The 14,522-nt window shown below is 35.0% G+C and overlaps 1 protein-coding gene and 1 long non-coding RNA gene across 2 annotated transcripts in view; one reads left to right on the forward strand and one right to left on the reverse strand.

Annotated features, from left to right (window-relative positions):
• The window catches only part of GPC5 (glypican 5), a 1,454,359-nt gene that overhangs the window by 941,438 nt on the left and 498,399 nt on the right, over nt 1-14,522 (forward strand). The window lies entirely within an intron of this gene.
• LOC144336293 (uncharacterized) lies at nt 1,830-14,318 on the reverse strand. Its single transcript, XR_013407922.1, has 3 exons — nt 14,083-14,318; nt 3,989-4,039; nt 1,830-2,124 (listed from the first exon to the last, which is right to left on the reverse strand). It is a non-coding gene; the product is annotated as an uncharacterized LOC144336293 (long non-coding RNA).

The following is a 14,522-nucleotide window of genomic DNA, read 5'->3' on the forward strand; positions in this document are numbered from 1 at the left end:
ACTTAGGTAAAATTCAACCTGAACTTGGTTATGGAAAAAGCTTTTTAGATATACCACCAAAGGCAAAATATATGAAAGCAATAACTGGTAAGTTGGACTTCATTAAAATTAAAAACTTCTGCTCTGTGAAAGAATATGACAAGAGAATGAGAGGCGAATCCATAAACTGGTAGAAAATAATTGCAAAAGATACGACAGATAAAGGATTGTTATCCCAAAATACAAAAATACATAAAATTCAGCAATAAGAAAACATGCAACCTGATGAAAAAAATCAGAAAAAGACCTCAAAGGACACCTCACGAAAGATAAGCATATGAAATATGCTGCACATTTTAGATCATCAGGCAAATGCAAATTAAAACAACCATAAAATACCACTATATACCTATTAGAATGGTCAAAATTCAAAACACCAAATGCAAGGATATGGAGCCACAGGAACTATCAATAGTGGTTGCTGGGAATGCAAAATGGTACTCTGAAAGACAGTTTGGCAGTTTCTTACAAAATTAAATATGCTCTTACCATATGTTCCATCAGTCACAGTACCCAAATGAATTCACGTGAAAATTGGCACATGGATATTTACAGCAGCTTTATTCACGATTGGCAAAACCTGGAAGCAACCAGGTTGCCCTTCAGTAGGTAAATGCATAAATAAACTGCCGTACGTCCTACAATGGAATATTACTCAGCACTGAAGAGAAATAAGCTGTCAAGCCATGGAAAGAACATTACATGTATATTATTAAAAGAAGCCAATCTTAAAAGGTTACATACCATGTGATTCTCACAATATGACATTCTGCAAAGGGCAGAATTGTGACAGTAACAAACAATCAGTGGTTGCCAGAGGTTGGGGAGCAGGACGGATGAAAGACGGAGCACAGATGATTTATAGGGAACTGAAATAATTTTCCATAGTACCCTAATTGTGGATACATGTTGTTATACATTTGTCCAGATCCAAAGAATGTACAATATTAACAGTGAACCGTAATGTAAACTCTAGATTTTGCACGATTATGTATGTCAATACAGATTCATCAATTAAAACAAAAGTAGCACTTAGTGTGTGGTGTTGATAATGGGGGAGGCTATGCATGTGTGAAGGCAGGAGGTATGTGGGAAATCTCTACCTTCCTCTCAATTTTTGCTGTAACCTAAAACTGCTTAAAAAAATTAGTATTAAGTGATGGCTTGACAGCTTATGATAGCATATAGCTAGATCATCTCAAAATATTTCTGGTCAAAGAACAGATCATAGAGGTGAATCTGTACATATATTGTATGTGTGTATCATACATATTTATATTATGTATTATATATAATATATACATTATGATATTTGACTACAGCATTCTCTTTTTCCAGTATTTCTTCATGCTTGTCTTGCTGGTAATAAAGACTGTTCTCAGGGCAAAATGTTTTATTATGTTGTGATGTGTTAATTTTGGGGAATCGTTTTTCAGTTATACATATTTACTTCAATAAGATTTCCAATAAGAATGCCTTGTGTATTTGAGTAATCAAGTATATCTTTAAGAAGCCATTAAGTCTTTGGATAAGACAGGCTCATCTTATCAAAATTGAGAAATATATACAGAGAATCATCCTTTAAAACATAACTATACTTCTGCTATGTTTATTCCAACTTTCCATTAAGAAATGAACTAAATGGTATTATAACTACCCAATTAGCTAGCAGTGTGCAATTTGGAGTATGATTAAGAATCTTTGATCTCATACACACCGAAAAGTGTTCAGTGAATATATACAAAAATCTGAGCTTATACATCTGAGCTAGAGAATTACCAAGACCACTGCAAATGCTGTGCTATTTTAGAATTAATTTCAATAAATCTATGTTTCTGCAGATCATGATATTCTCAAAAGGCATTAAAGGTCAGGTAAAGCAAGATATTTTAATAACAATTCTATTTAAAGTAAGTACCTATTTTCTAATCAACACCTTGTAATTATCAGATAGCTGATTATCTTTCTGGCTATGTCTTTACAGTGAATTAAATGTATTTATGATGATAAATGCAAATACACACGTAAATTTTCAAAAACATTTCTTTCTTTGTATGAGGCCAAAAATATGCAGGATATCTGTACCTATGAACCGAAAATATATATATGTGAAAATGAGCACGTTAGCTAAGTGTTTACTTTTTACAGCAAACTAAGATGTATGTTTAAATATTTTACCAAAATTAATACTGCCTTAGTATTTGATGATGTTTGAGTAGAGATGGAATTCCGGATTATTAATGTCACAATCAGGAAATAGTTACATATTACACATTTCCATAGTTAAGTTGTATGAAAATGTCAATTACGTAGTTTATTTTCAAGGAAACAGTAATGGTATACAATGATGAAAACGGGTCGAATTGGAGAAAGTAACCCTTCATTCAAAGACTATGTTCATGATCCAAGCCAAAAATGAACACTAAGCAAGTGAATGCAATCAGTTCCTAGAGTGTCTACACCCAGTTTCTGAAATCTGACTGAACCTGTTTAAAAAGAGATGGGAATCTTTCTATGTCATCCAGGCTGGTGTTGAACTCATGGCCTCAAGTGATGTTCCAGCTTCAGCCTCTCGAGTAGGTGGAACAACAGATGCTGTGCCACTGCTCCTGACTTTGAACCTAAATGTTAAATACGTTTGAAAATAGTTACAACATGAAAAATAGTCTTGGATTTTCAAGTACTTTAACAATTTTTTCCTTGGAAACATTCCCCTAATATTTTAAGCAATGTCATTTTAATTGCCTTTTCTTTGATTTTTGAAAGGGCTGACCTTCAAACTGTTAAGATATAAAATATAAAATCAGACAAACGGTTGTGTTGATTATAAAATAAACCACTGCTGTAACTTTAAAAAAAAGCCTAAATATTTGGTTTTTAGACCCAATAGGTATAAAAACCCAATCAGGCTTTTATGCATAAAATAATGAAACCATTTTCCTCCTTATATTTTGTACTATATAGCATTTAGTGTCATCGGATAGGCCAGTTGGTTATAAAATCAAAAATACTATGCAATGAATGTTATTTTCTCATAAAGCACTAAAGCAGCAAAGGAGTTATCTTTAACACATGGTTTTCAAAATTGCGTTTGCTTACTACAGTCCATCTTCATTATTAAAAAATTTGGTAATATTAGACATATTTTAAGTAATCTTTGCTGGCAACATGATGAAAATAATGATTTTTATTTTAGTTTCAGGAAAGTTTGAATAAAAGTATGTCCACATTCTCTTTTTTAAAAAAATTTTTTAAAATTATACTTTAAGTTCTAGGGTACATGTGCACCATGTGCAGGTTTGTTACGTATGTATACATGTGCCATGTTGGTGTGCTGCACCCATTAACTCGTCATTTACATTAGGTGTATCTCCTAATGCTATGCCTTCCCCCTCCCCGCTCCCCACAATAGGACCGGGTGTGTAATGTTCCCCTTCCTGTGTCCAAGTGATCTCATTGTTCAGTTCCCACCTATGAGTGAGAACATGCGGTATTTGGTTTTCTGTTCTTGCTATAGTTTGCTGAGAATGAGGGTTTCCAGCTGCATCCATGTCCCTACAAAGGACGCGAACTCATCCTTTTTTATGGCTGCATAGTATTCCGTGGTGTATATGTGTCACATTTTCTTAATCCAGTCTGTCACTGATGGACATTTGGGTTGGTTCCAAGTCTCTGCTATTGTGAATAGTGCCGCAATAAACATACGTGTGCATGTGTCTTTATAGCAGCATGATTTATAATCCTTTGGGTATATACCCAGTAATGGGATGTCTTCTTTTAAGAAGTGGCATTAAGAATGTGGGGTCTTTGGGAGGTGTTTGAGTCATAAGTCCTCTGCCCTCATGAATGAGATTACTGTCCTTATCAAAAAGACCTGAGAAGGCTTGTGCACCTCTTCTTGCATGTGAAGACACATATAAGTTACTGTCTATGAGGAACAGGCTCTTACCAGATAATGAATCTGTTCATGTCTTGGTCTTGCACTTTCCAACCTCCAGAACTGTGAGAAATAAATTTCTGTTATTTTTTTAAATTACCAGATTTAAGGTATTTTGTTATAGTAGCCCAAATAGTCTAAGACAATCATAAATGATTATTTGAAAAATATGAGTATTTTAATTCCAGCCTCTGGATTAAAACACTTTCATTAATTCTCATCATTTTTAAGATAATGTTCTAATTCCTAACAAATCCAAGAACATATAACCACTTTGTATTACTTTAGCTTTGGTCAGAGATTCAGAGTTCTCTTCAGGGTATTTATTTAGATCTATAAATATTATCTTATCATGCTTATGTACAAGTATCTCCAAGCACTGCACTTCCCTTTCATTTATTAGGACATTATTCCATAAATTATATTTTGCCTCACCATCTACAAGGTAAGATATTTGTATATTTACCATTTCAATTAAAATAATTTAAATAGATAATACATGAAACTATACCATAGTGAGATGTGAAGTTTGCAACAATAATTTGTTTTCTTTTGCATTTACAGAGAAACAACGTTTATCTTATTAATAACAAGATAGATCTGGTAGTGTCCTCCTTTGTAGCTATCAGAAAGCACTGGCTGTTGCCACACCACTTAGACACTTACTGCAAAGTGATACTTCACCGTCAGTCAGATCAATATGTCTGTGCCTTCATCCCAGGAGGCCAGTAGAGCAGGAAATTGCAAGTTAGTCATAGAATTTGGAAGAGCAAGTGAGGTTCAATTGCCCTATATTATGAAAAAGTGTATAATGCTTTCAGTTTGATTTTGTAGTTGTGCTAATATTTTTGTCCTTAAACTGCTCCTTTTATTTTCCCTTCCTCTGAAATGGAACTGAAATCACTTTATGGTATATTACTATTTTATTTTTCTTATAGCTACTTATTCCATTATGGGAGTTCTCAAATTCTGCTTTTGACAAATTAGGGCAAAACTAAGCTATTTAGATATGAATCATAAGTGTATTGAAACACAATAATATAATTATATTGATTTATAATAATGCCTTCTATTTTTAAGATGGACAGATCTTAGTATAATTTTTACAAAATTAAATTTTCAGTAATTTTTTCTAACTCTAACCACATTTCAATAAAATATCAGTAGTAGTTTCAAAATCACAGTTCCAACATTTGAACTGATCAGCATAATCTTCATCATTAATATAAATAAAATGTAGAATTTTATATTCCGCTCAAACATATTGTTTATAAAATTAATTTGAAACATTTGATTTCCTTCCATATCAAAAAGTTTTCAGGGCATATCTTACTATCCATTCTTATCTTCTCTAATCTATTGTCTTCTCTCTTTCATTATTTTGGAACAAATGGTGGAAGCCTGTTTTTTGGAAACTGTGATAATAGATAATTGAGGAATAATTTTTAATAGTTGTTTTCCTAGCCTGCTTCAAACCTCAACATTTGGAGGGTGGGGAGGTTAGAATCCAAGAAGAATATCCTTCTAGGGTTTCTAGAAATACCTGAGACTGGGTAATCTATAAAAAAGAGAGGTTTAATTGACTCACAGTTCCACATGACTGGGAAAGCCTTGGGAAACCTATAATCATGGCAGAAGGCGAAGAAAACACATCCTTACTCACATGGCAGGAGGAAGGAGAAATGCCAAGTAAAGGGGGGGGAGCCTTTATAAAGGGTATATTTATAAAACCATCAGCTCTCCTGAGAACTCACTATCATGAGAACAGCATTGGGGTAACCACCCCCATGATTCAATTACCTCCCATCAAGTCCCTCCCATGACATACAGGGATTATGGGAACTGCAAGTCAAGACGAGATTTGGGCGGGGACACAGTCAAACCATATCATCGTCTATCACTGTTTAGTGGCCACCCTGCAGAATTAGAAGGGCTTCACCCAAAATTTGGTTCAGATGAGAAGACTGATGATGCTATACATGCACCAAAATTATGTAAACAGGCTTATTACTGAATGAGGCTTTGTGGGAGAGCAGGACAGCCTTCCTAATTTGGTCCAAAAATGACTGACAAAAGGAAAAAGACTGGATTGGAATTTTTATGGTGGTTTGGGGGAGTGGTCAAAGTGAGGTTCACAACTGCAGGCAGGGTCTTATGTGGTTCTGAACCTCCTGCCGGCACCAGAGGAGAAAGCATCAGGCTCTCTTAACAGCTTGCAACAATGTGGGGCAGAAAGAGCGGTGAGTCGTAAAAGATTTCCATAGTCAAACTTTTGATTACAACAACTATCCACTAAATGCCTTTTTCTTCCCAAAGACTGAAGTTTGGTCTTTTTTCTTATGTTAGCTGACTGAGTATATAAAATGAGAACAGGAGTAAGCAGCTCAAAATCATGAGACATTTGAAGAGAACATCATTGATTTCAAAAGAAAAGCAATATGCTGGATTACTGATTTCCTCAGAAACAAAACTAAGAACAGATGGACCAGCACTTTTAAATTAGCATAATAAAAACACAACAGCATAATATATCAGGAGAAAAATGTTGGTAATATTAAATTAAAGTACATGAGGAATTACCAAGAACAATTATCCATGAAACATTCAAGAAAATAAATTCAGAGTATCATAGTAATATATATAACAAAATAAGCAAATCAAAAACCAAGACCAAAGAAATGTTTCAAAAGATCACAGAAAGAGAAGTAAAATTGTGACGAAGTACTGTGTGAAAAGTAATCATAATGACTGTTCTGGCATTTAAAAATATAAAAGGCAGACTGAATGTATGTAGTATAAAGTATACTTCAAAATATTAAAGTGTACTTTCTAATGTGTGAAAGAGAAAAAATAACTAAAAACCCACACATAGTAGTAGCATTTAAAAGACAAAGAGATGGAGATGACATCAGCAAAATGGAAGAATAGGAAGTCTCGGGCTGCAATCTCTACCAACTGCCCCCAATCCTTCGTGCCACCCAACACCCACAGAAAGTATAACTAGCAACTATCTACAGACCACACATCTTTTTTGAAAACCTCCATACTTGGCAACTGTCTTGAGACACCTACGTCATTTGTGGAACTGAAGGAAAACAAATTAGATGAGTAAGAATGATCTCACTATGATGCTGTCCTTCATCCCCCCTGAAGTCAGTCAGCACAATGCCAGACAGAGAATTTCCCTGGGCACACAGTTTCCACAGTGGGGAAAAGAAAACTGGAGGCATCCAATCTTCCCTAGCACTCTGAGACACCTCCCAGAAAGCCCACTTCAGTCTCAACTCATGGGGAACAGTGGGGTTAAAGGCATAAACTACCTGGGGTCAGATAGAAACAAAGGAGGCAGAGCTCATAGTGACCAGCCTACAGAATCTTGCTGGTATTTTTGTGTTTTTGACAGCTCAATCAGTGATACCAGCTGACTTTATAACCACTCTTTAAAACTGAGCTGATTGCCTTCATAAGTAAGGTAAGAAGTTCATTTTGCGTTGAGTCTCTAGATAGCTAATCTCCGTGCTTCACCTCAGAGCATGACCTAATGACCCTGCCCAGGCAGGGACACTCCCACCCCCATACATTTTGGAGAAGTAGAGAGGCTAGACCTGCTTGACCTGAGAGAGCAAACGGCCACTCAACCAAAAGCTCACCACAGGTCTCCACCTGAGTGGCACGCAGTCCTCAGTCATGTATTTCCAAGGAGCACAGCCTCTGGTCCTGCCTGTCCCAAGCAGTTACTTACTAATCTCAGATCACAGCCTGTAGCCCTGCTCAACTGCAGATCCCATACAGTAGAATTTCCCGGCCAGGAAATACATCCGCTTCCTAGCCTGAATAGAAGGGAAAGCATCATCCAGCCAGCAGCTCTTCCTGACAGCAGAACCTTGCCAGCGATTCTGCTGGATGGCAGAACTCAGCTAGCAGCCCCGCCTGACATCAGAGCAAAGTCAGTGACCCCATGAATTAGAGAACACATAACAAGATCTGCCTGACTGGGACTGTCACCAACTGGCCTTTCCAGAGTCATGGGCTAGTCTAAATAGCCAGGGTCTATTCCTGCCAAGTAACATTTAAAAAGACCAGAAGAGGAGGCTGTCTCCTCAAATGCACAGACAACATTGCAAGCACACAAGGATTATGAAGAATTAGGGAATCGTTACACTCCAAGGGAAACTAATAAAGCTCCAATAATGGGCCCTAAAGGAATGGAGATCTCTGCAATGACTGGCAACTCCAAATAAATTTCCTAAAGAAGTTCAGTAAACGATAAGAATGTATGGATTAAAAAATCATGTAAAATTTGGAACACAACTCACAAAGTGAGTTTTACAACAAAATAGAAAAAAATTTAAAACATAGAAATCCTAGAGGTGAGGGATACAATGATTGAAATGAAAAACAGAAAGATTAAACAGAAGATGTGATTAAGCAGCGGAAAAAAGCAGTAAGCTGGAAAACAAAATTTACAATTATCCAATCAAAGGAGCTAAAAGACAAAAGAATGAAAAAAATGTAACAAAATCCTGCAGGAATTATGGGACACTATGAAGAGACCAAGCTTTTACAGAATAGAAGCTGCAGAAGGTGAATAAAGAGAACAAGGATCATAGAGCATATTTAAATAAATAAGGGCTTAACAAAAAACTTCCATATTCTGTGAATAGATGCCAACATCCAGGTATAGGAAGCACAGAAGTCTCCACTCAAATACAACTGAAAGAGGAGTTAATCAAGGCACATAATAAACTACCAAAAATCAAAGACAAAAAATTCTGGAGCAGCAAAAGATAAGAAACCCGTCACATACAAAGAAGTGTCACTATCAGCAGATTTCTCAGGAGAAACAGTGCAGGTCAGGAAAGAGTGGGATGACATATTCAAAGTGCTAAAGAAACACAAGCTTCTAACCAAAAATACTTTAATCAGAAAACTGGTCTTTTAAGGATGAGGAGGAAATATAAACTTTCCCAGACAAATGAAATTTTGTCATTTTCAAACTGAAAGTTTGTCATTTTGTCAAAATGAAGGGATGTCATAACCATTACGCCAGTCTTGTAAGAATTGCTAAAAGGACTTCTTTAAGCTGAAACAAAAAAGTCACAAATTAATAATGATAGATATGAAAGTACAAAACTCAGTGGTTGAAGTACAGCAGAGTCATATATTCAGAATACTCAAGTACCGTAATGATCACATGTAACTTTATCCCTGGAACAAGAATTAAAAACAAAACTATTAGGCCAGGCGTGGTAGCTCATGCCTGTAATCCCAGGACTTTGGGAGGCCAAGGCAGGCAGATCATGAGGTCAGGAGATCGAGACCATCCTAACACGGTGAAACTCCGTCTCTACTAAAAATACAAAAAATTAGCTGGGCATGGTGGCGTGTGTCTATAGTCCCAGCTGCTCGGGAGACTGAGGCAGGAGAATGGTGTGAACCTGGGAGGCAGAGCTTGCCGCAGTAAGCCGAGATCACGCCACTGCACCCCAGCCTGGGCAATAGAGTGAGACTACCTATTAGGTATAGATCATCTATTAGGACAAAAGTCTGAATTATCTCAAGAAGTTGGAGGAAAAAAAAACGATTAAAACTATAACTGAAATAAATTGTCAAGAGACACACATTATAAAGTGATGTAAATTCTGACCTGACCTCAACAACATAAAATGTTGGAGCAAAAGTGTGGAGTTGTATGCAAGTTATCAGTTTGAAATAGGTTATTGATATATGTATATCTTATATGTAAACCTCAGAGAAGTACAAAGCAAAAATTATTAGTAGGACAAAAAATTGGAACGGTCAAAGCATACCACTTGTTAAAAAATCAATACATAAAGGAAGACAGCATAAGAGGCAGAAACAAAATATCTACAAAACAACCAGAAAACAGTTAACAAAATGGTAGTAGTAAGTCCTTGCCTATCAATAATTACCTTGAATATAAATGCATTAAATCCTCCAAAAAAGAGTAACTGAAAGGATAAACAAGCCCCAAGTATTCACTGCCTGTAGGAGTCTCACCTTGTATTTTAGGACACACACACACTGAAAATGAAGGGATGGAAAAAGATTTTCCACGCAAATGAAAACAAAAAAGCTCAAAAATGGAAATAGGAGACACATAAGAACATTATATGATGACAAAGGGGTCAATTTATCAACAGGATGTAACAATAGTAAGTACACATATACTCAACATTGGAGCACCTAAAAATGTAAAACAAATATGAAATGACCTTGAGAGAAAGAGATTGCCATACAATAATAGTAAGGGACTTTAATATATCACTTTTAACAATGTACTGATTATTCAGACAGAAAATTAATAAGAAAACACATTAGATCAAATGGACCTAACAGACATATACAGAACATTCCATCCATTAGCAACAGCATACACAATATTCTTGAGCACACGGAGAACGTTTTCCAGGATAGATCACCTATTAGGACAAAAGTCTGAATTTTCTCAAGAAATTTGAAGTTATATCAAGTACCTTTTCTGACCCACAATGCTATGAAATTAGAAATCAATGAGGAATTTCAGAAAATTCACAAATACATATAAATTAACAACATGTTCCTGAACAACTAATGGGTCAATAAAATTAAAAAAAAAATCTTGCGACAAACAAAAATGGAAATGCAAAGTGCCAAAACTTATGGAATACAGCAAAAGAAGCTCTAAGAGGAAAGTTTATAATGATAAATGTTTACCTAAAAAGCAGATTTCAAACAACTTAATCTTATTTGTCAAGGAGGTAGAGAAAAAAAAACTAAATACAAAGATAGGCGAAGGAGGGAAATAATGAAGATTGGAATCGAAGTAAATGAAACGCAGACTAGCAAAAGAATACAAAATATTAATAAAACTAGTGTCTTTTTTAAAATTTTCATTTTATTTATTTATTTTGAGACAGAGTTTCGCTCTTGTTGCCCAGGCTGGAGTGCAATGGCATGATCTCGGCTCCCTGCAACCTCCACCTCCCAGGTTCAAGCGATTCTGCTACCTCTGCCTCCCCAGTAGCTGGGATTACAGGCATGCGCCCTGACGGCTGGCTCATTTTTCATTTTTTATAGTTTTAGTAGAGACAGGGTTTCTCCATGTTGGTCAGGCTGGTCTCGAACTCCCAACCTCAGGTGATCCGCCTGCCTTGGCCTCCCAAAGTGTTGGGATTACAGGTGTTAGCCACCGCTCCCAGCCAGTTGTATTTTTTTTAAACGCAAACAAAATGAACATTTAGCTGTAATAACTAGAAAAAAGAAGACTCAAATAAAATCAGAGGTGAAAACACAGACATTAGAACTGATATCACATAATAGAATCATAAGCAACTATTACAAATAATTATATAGCAACAAATTGGATAACCTAGAAGAAACGAATATATTCCTAGGCATATGCAACCTACCAAGATTGAATTGTGCAGAAATAAAAAATCTGAAATGGCCAATAACAAGTAAGGAGATTAAATCAGTAATAAAAATTTTCCCATCAAAGAAAAACCCAAGACCTGATGGCTCATGGTTGAATTCTACCAGTTTTTTAAAGAACTAATACTAATTCTTCCCAAAGTCTTCCCAAAAATTGAAGAGGAGGGACTCTTTTTTAACTCATTTATCAAGTCAGCATTACCCTGATACCAAAGTCAGACAAGGACATTACAAGAAGATAAAACTACAGGTCAATATCCTTGATGAACATAGACATGAAAATCCTCCATTATGTTCTAGCAAACTGAATTTATCAACACATTAAAGGGATCATCCATCATGATCAAGTGGCGTTTCTCCCGAGACACAGGAGGCTTCAACATAAGTAAATCAGTAACTGTGATACATCACATTAACAGAATGAAAGACAAAAACCATCTCATTATCTTACTAGACGCAGAAAAAAGCACTTGACAAAATTCAACAATTTTCATGATAAAAAACTCTCACAGATTTAGTGTAGAAAGAATGTACCTTAACACATTTAAGGCCATATATGAGAGGTCCACAGCTAACACTGTACTCAATGGTAAAAAATTGGAAGGCTTTCCTTTAAGTTCTGGAACAAGACGAGGATGTCCACTTTTACCACTCCTATTCAACATAGTATTGAAAGTCCTTACCAGAACAATTAGTCAATAGAGAAATAAATGAATTATGCTAAGTAAAATACGGCAGGCACAGAAAGGGAAATACATGTTCTCCTTTATGTTTGGAATCTAAAACAACTGAACTCATAGAAGCAGAGCACAAAGTTAGTTACAGAGATTGGAAGCTGGGGAGAATAGAGAGATTATGGTCAAATGGCCCAAAATCTCAGACGGAAGGAAGTTCTTGTTTGCTCAGATCTATTGCATAGCATGGTGAATATAGTTGAAAATAATGTACTGTAATTTCAAAATTGTGAAGAGTAAATTGCAAATGTTCTTACCACATGATTGATGTATTTGAGATGTGTATTAATTAGCTTAATTTTATTACACATTGTATATATAAATTATCACATCACTTTTTTTAGCCTGTAAGTATATGTTATAAATCATCAATTTACAATAAAATAGTTTTTTAAAGACCAAGACAATTCAAAAAGTTTAGAGAGACAATAAGTCACACATAAAGGAATAAAAATTATATAGATATCAAATTTCTCAACACAAACACTGGAAACAAGGCAATGGTATAATGACTTTAAAGTTTTGATGAAAATAACAGAAGTTAAAATTGTATACAAAAAAGGCTATTTCAATATAAAGTTATACAACCACTGTTCTCAAGCCTACAAGTCTTCAGAAGCTTTGCTGCACAAACATCCACAATGAAAAACATTTTTGTACTTGGTTAATATTTTTTTTTTTTTTTTTTTTTTTTTTGAGACGGAGTCTTACTCTGTCGCCCAGGCTGGAGTGCAGTGGCCGGATCTCAGCTCACTGCAAGCTCCGCCTCCCGGGTTTACGCCATTCTCCTGCCTCAGCCTCCCGAGTAGCTGGGACTACAGGCGCCCACCACCTCGCCCGGCTAGTTTTTTGTATTTTTTAGTAGAGACGGGGTTTCACTGTGTTAGCCAGGATGGTCTCGATCTCCTGACCTCGTGATCCGCCCGTCTCGGCCTCCCAAAGTGCTGGGATTACAGGCTTGAGCCACCGTGCCCGGCTGGTTAATATTTTTAAATCAGTTTTTATTTTCTATTTCAATAACATATCACTTATTTTAAATATTATTTTAAAATATTTTTTAAAACCCTAAGAAAGTAGACATTTTTCTATTCGGATTATCAGGAAAAGACAAATAATAACAAATGTATAAATGAAAAGATACTACATACAAAGTAGAGATTTTAGTAATAGTGTGGGAATAGTAACAACTATATAATTTTTAAAAATTAGGTAAAATTGATACATTTTTTGAAATAACACAATTTATCAGCAACTGATTGCTACTTAATGCATATTTATTAAAAATATGAAAAAAATTATATTTAATGTTAAAATATTGGAAGCAATATGTTTAAAGACAAAAACAAGGTTATGAAGTCCACAATGAATATTTCTGTTCAACATTGTTTTTAAGGCCCTACCTCAGGCAATACCAAAATAAAGATAAGAAGAAAATAAGGATTGTAATTCAGGAAAAAGTAGTTATTTTTCCATTTGATGTTATTTACACAAAATACACAAAAGAATCCACTTACAAATTATTTGATATAATACAAGTGTTTAACAAGATTGTAGATAAAAATAGATGTAAAAAGAAAATTACTATCGAAATTTCAGTTGCATTTTTATACAAAGGCAGCAAACTAGAAAGTTTAATTAAAGATAATATATAACTTAAAATTGTATAAGAGAATATCAAGTATCTAAGAATAAATCTATGATGTAAAAAATACAGAGAAAATGATACGAATTAGAAGAACCAATTAGGACATATCATGTTCATGGGCAAGATGACAATAGTGTGAAATAGTGATTCTTTCTAAATTGATCAGTGTTATTACAATCAAAGTTCCAAAGTAATTATTTATAAAACTCAAGAATGTGATTTTAAGATTTTTGTGGAAGAGTTAAGAACAAAGAATATATAAGATGCTCAGAAGAAGAGAAGTGATGAGATACCTGTTAAACTGGATGACAACTCTTGAGCTTTGGTTACTCAGTGTGGCATAGGTGCAGAAACAGTCAGAATGCTGAGAAACAGAACCATGCTTGCGTGGAACTTCGTTATATGACAAAATTGGCATGCCGTATCAGTGCGACAGAGAAAGGGCTATTCCACAAATGAACCTGAAAGATGTATGAAAAAAATTGAATAACTCATATATTGACACCAAAAATTTTTATGTAAAAATGTCAAAAAACAGGGCTAAAAATATAAATGAATATCTATTAGATTCAAGTAATATGTGTTATTCATAAAAAGGTTGGTTATAACAGGAAATGTTGCATTTACTTATATTAAGAGAATTAATTCTTAAAGTGCTACCATAAACTAAGCAAGAAGCTAGGTTACAAACTTGGATAATTGTACACAATCAGCAAAGTATTAGTGTCAAGAA

This window comes from Macaca mulatta, chromosome 17 (assembly GCF_049350105.2).
Source record: "Macaca mulatta isolate MMU2019108-1 chromosome 17, T2T-MMU8v2.0, whole genome shotgun sequence".
Taxonomy (NCBI): Eukaryota; Metazoa; Chordata; class Mammalia; order Primates; family Cercopithecidae; genus Macaca; species Macaca mulatta.